The 4,713-nt window shown below is 35.4% G+C and overlaps 1 long non-coding RNA gene across 1 annotated transcript; it reads left to right on the forward strand.

The window, feature by feature from the left end:
* The first annotated feature begins 442 nt into the window (after positions 1-442).
* On the forward strand, positions 443-4,510 carry LOC130742893 (uncharacterized). Its single transcript, XR_009021300.1, has 3 exons — positions 443-842; positions 2,229-2,285; positions 3,983-4,510. It is a non-coding gene; the product is annotated as an uncharacterized LOC130742893 (long non-coding RNA).
* Positions 4,511-4,713: the final 203 nt, after the last annotated feature.

Consider the following 4,713-nt stretch of genomic DNA (forward strand, 5'->3'; position numbering starts at 1 on the left):
GGTACGACGACTTCAATGGACCTGAAATCGCTGCTGTTTGGGTCCGGAATCACCATGGGAGACCCGTTCTGCGGGTTCTACACGAAGATCGCACACTCTGTTTCTTCCTTTTCTTTAATCGCCGACACCTTCGACGCTTCTCGCGCCGCCGCCGCGTGCTCTTCCTTGGCGATGCGCTAGGCCTCCGCCGCCGCCGCTGCCACTTTGGCTTCGTACCGCTCGTACGCCGCCATGTACCGATGGTATTCTGCCACGTGCCGCTCGTACTCCGCCGCTGCCTCTTCACGCTGGCGAGCTTCTTCACGCAGGCGTATTTCTTCCGTCTTCTTGCACAGCTCTTCGAACTGAATCCACCACAAATTATCCTTTTTTTTTTTATTACTGGTTTAGGTGCACCTAGATAGGTGCTCTCATACCAATAATACAACCAGAATCTCAGAGAGGGAGAAGAGAGGAAATAGGGACAGAGAAGAGAGAACAAACGGATAGAAGGGGTTTCATTATCTCAACAATATTCAACATATCTCAATTACAAGGCCAATCCCTATTTATATGCGTAACAACGTGAAACACACTCAAAATTTGAACATTCCAGAACCCATAAGACAAATTAAGCAATCCAACCAAAAGCCAAATCCTCCCCTATCCCTACTTCTCTTCTGTGACCATATTCTGGTGTCAATGGAGCTTGCTTGCAGACTTCAGAAACATGGGCGACGCTAGGTACAAGCTGATGTCGCCGACGAAGCTCTCAATTTCGAGGTCGCCTTGCGTCACGATTCCGATGGGGCTCATTTAACTATTATGTCAATTGCTTTAATCATCACTTGTTTATTGTGTAGGTAAGTGCTCTATCTTTGCAAACCTTTCAATGACTTCATTTTGTTCTTCAACTCATCATTTTGCTCTCACAAGCATTTCTAGATTTTAGTCTTCATCCACCTCATCTTGTTTAATTGCACATTAAGTAACCACCGTATCTTTTAGCATATGTAGAACATAACTAATCATTGGAGTCTTGAGTTAACACAAAACTGATCATTTGAGTCTTGAGTTAACCAATAGTTAATGCACTTGCTACCTATTATCTTTTTTCCCCCCTTCAAATCTTATGATTTTTATTTTGTTTATGTGAAACAAGTAAACAACCAACTATCCCAATTGCTTAAGCTGTTGAGTAAGGGTCATATGAATGGTTTGGGGGAAAGGATCGAGCTCTTGACGGCTTGGTCTTAATGGCTCTGGTACCATGTCAAACAATCAATTATACCAAAAACTTAAGCGGGTGTTGAGTAAGGGTCACATAAATGACTTTATATTATTATTTCTAAAGTTTCAATTGATGTTGTTTTTGTTAACATGATGTATTTTCTAGATTTGATAACCTTGTTTCTTTGTTTATAGTGTTGGTTTTGAAACTTGTTAGATAGAACTAAATCAACGAAAATATTTTGGGTTCAGTTTCTTGTGGCTTGCCTTGACCTAATGACCTTAAAATGGGACAATTTGAAAAAATTAAAAAGCACAATATGACTTTACATTCTTGAGCTTATTTCATGGAATTGTTTGATTACTTTTATCAGGTGGCTACTTCCCCTGCATTTTGGCTTATATTTTGTGTTCAATTCCATTTTATCTTTTTTGTCCTCAAACGTGCACCTAGGAATTACTTATTGATAATTTTATAAAAAAGTTTTAGGGTATGGTATACTGGTGGTCTATTTCTAAGCCTAAGGACATGTTATATCCCTTGTGAAACAGGTTTTGTTGGCTTGAATCTAAAAGCAAGATTGCTTGTCAACAAATATATTATTTGATGGTTGACTAATTTATGGCGTGATAGTCCCCAATGTATATATACATGTCTTAATTTTTTGCTATATAGATTGTAATTGCAGAAGCTTGTATTTGAGCACCTTCACTGAGATGCCATTGTCTTGGTTTTTTTATCAAAGACTAAGCAAACCAACTAACCAAAGCAGTTCTGGTTTACCTGTTCTCTCTTAATCTCTCTAGATGGTTCTATATTTTCTTCTAACCTGCTTCATGATTTGCAAACCTTCACTGAGATGTGCCATTGTCTTGGTTTTTTTATCAAAGACTAAGCAAACCAACTAACCAAAGCAGTTCTGGTTTACCTGTTCTCTCTTAATCTCTCTAGATGGTTCTATATTTTCTTCTAACCTGCTTCATGATTTGCTAACCATTAAAATGTGGTCTTGATGCAGTTAATAAAAAAGGAGAAAAGCTTGTATGTTTTGGTTCGTTCTCAAGGTGATAGCAATGTGAGAATTTACTTCATCTTCAACTCCTAACAAAATGCCCTGCGAAATTTCTGAGATTGCTTCTATCGGTTGGTTTTTACTTCTGCAAAATTACTTGCGAAATAATTTCAGAGAGGTGATAGCAATGTGAGAATTTACTTCATCTTCAACTCCCTGAAACATCACACTGGCTCCTAGCCTTTCTCCCCAAAACCCTCATCATTATATAGAAACCAATCATGAGGGAAGAAACTACAACTACTGTCAATATACGCTTATGCTCTTCTTGAACCTACAACTACAACCTGCCTCAGATTTTCGCCTCTATCCCCTGAATTTCGCATCTCTCCCCTCAGATATTCTATACACTGAAGATTTGAATCCCTTTTATTAGTTCACTACTGATCTAAGTATACTTTGGAAAGTTCTTATCCATTGGTTAATGCAAAAATTGTGTGCATGTGATTGCTGAGAAAGTTGAAAGAACATACATTACAAACACTAAATGTAGTTAATGCTTGGTGCTTTCTGTCTAGTTTAGGAAAACAATTAGTTGATGAAACTTAAAGGAACTCAGAAATACTCTCTAATTAAGCAAGGGAAAACCCAAAACTCGACCTTCTAACATTTTATGCTTTTTGATTAAGAATGAACTGCATTCATCTATACATTTATTAAGAGTGTTTTTAAGTATTTAGATCCTCTTTGCTCATACACATTTATTATGCTGTTGTTCCTATCTTTTTCATATTTCTGATTGAGGAAGGTGTAAGGTCTGAATTTTGTTAGAAGGAAATATTAAAAGCAAGGAGTAAAGAAAGGAAGGTAGACAAAAATGATATGGAGAGTTTGGGGTTGTCTATTTCTAAGGCTGGGACTCCCATTGAGAGACTATTTCCCGGTAACTTGACAAAATTTGCAGAAAAAAGATACACACTTTGCGTATAGAATTGCTACTGATATTACTAAATGCTCCTGTATTGAACTTTTTAATTTGTAGAGAGGACACTTCATTGGTCAAAGAATTAGTTTTATGTTAGTTTTTAGATTTAGTGAAATTTTTCCAGGAAAAAAGAGAAGGAAAATACAAACAAAGCTTATTAAAATAAACACTAAAAGTTTAATGCACCATTAACCTCTACTAAATTTTTTTGATCCTTTGGAATGAAGTGAAATATTTATTATGAACTTTCTTATAAGATCTGCTATAAGCATTTGTCAGGAATGTGAAAGTGAATTACTTATGAGTTTCTATATCATGAATTACATGTCATGCCATATAATTAGTAGAACTGAACCTTTTATATTCTTTTATTAAACTGTGGAAGGCTCTGTCTCCGTAGCTGCTGGGGGAAGGAGGCGTAGTTGTAGAGGAAACCTTGTATCTGATTATAATGCATCCAAATCATTTTCTTTAATAAATTTATTTGATGATTATTTTGTAAGTCTTTGATAGTGCTCGAAATGTGGAGTCTGCTATGATAATCTTTTATTTACCTTTGATAGTGCTGCTATATGTGTTTACCAGTGATAATCTTCTTTTTTAAAAATGACCATATATAAAGTTGTTATCGGAGCTGCAATGGCATTAATCTTCACTTTCTGCACAAATTATTTCAATTAAAGAATTTGGGATAGTAACATAGTGACTTAAGGATAACATAATCTTTGTATGAAGTCTTAACTTCAAATATCATTTAATTTTTTTCTTGACCCAGGTAACTGTTATTGCAGCTCCAGCAAGTCTAAAGATTGAATTTCAAGGCAATGGTGGTCATGCAGGAGCTCTCCTCATGCCTTAATAGGTGAATGCTATTTTCAAATGGATGTTCCTTTTATATTGCACCCTTATTCTTTTCTTTTGTTGCAGTGACTTCATCTGCAACACCTTTTAAAAAAAAACTTTATGTGCAACACCTAATCACCTATATATTCCATGTTTAGCTTATGCAACACCTATATATTCTATGTTTAGCTTATCCTAGTTTGATTTCCCATTACCCTACGTTGAGTGACTTCTTATGAGCAAATACATCTAGTTCCATTAGAATTGGTAAGAGTTCCAGTATATGAATTTTATGTTTTTTTTAGTAATGAAGTTTGCTTTAATAAAATTCTCCATTGTATGTTAAATTAAGGGTTAATGGTCAAATTAGTCTCTGATTTTGTAATCGAGTTTGATTTTACTCCCTCGGCGGAAAAATTACGTTTAGTGGCTGTCATTTTTATAATTACTGGTTTTTTACTGCCACTAAACATAATTTCTCCATTGAAGGACTAAATCAAATTCGCTTACGATATTAGGGACTAATTTAACCGTTGACTATATGTTAAGATTTAGTTTATTATAAGTCTTATCTCATAGAGATATAGTTAAGTTTTGTTTCTCTATTTTAGATTAGTATCTATTTAAATAGAGATAGGTTTAGATAGATTTAGTTTCTTTTTA

The sequence above is a fragment of the Lotus japonicus genome, chromosome 3, assembly GCF_012489685.1.
Source record: "Lotus japonicus ecotype B-129 chromosome 3, LjGifu_v1.2".
Taxonomy (NCBI): domain Eukaryota; kingdom Viridiplantae; phylum Streptophyta; class Magnoliopsida; order Fabales; family Fabaceae; genus Lotus; species Lotus japonicus.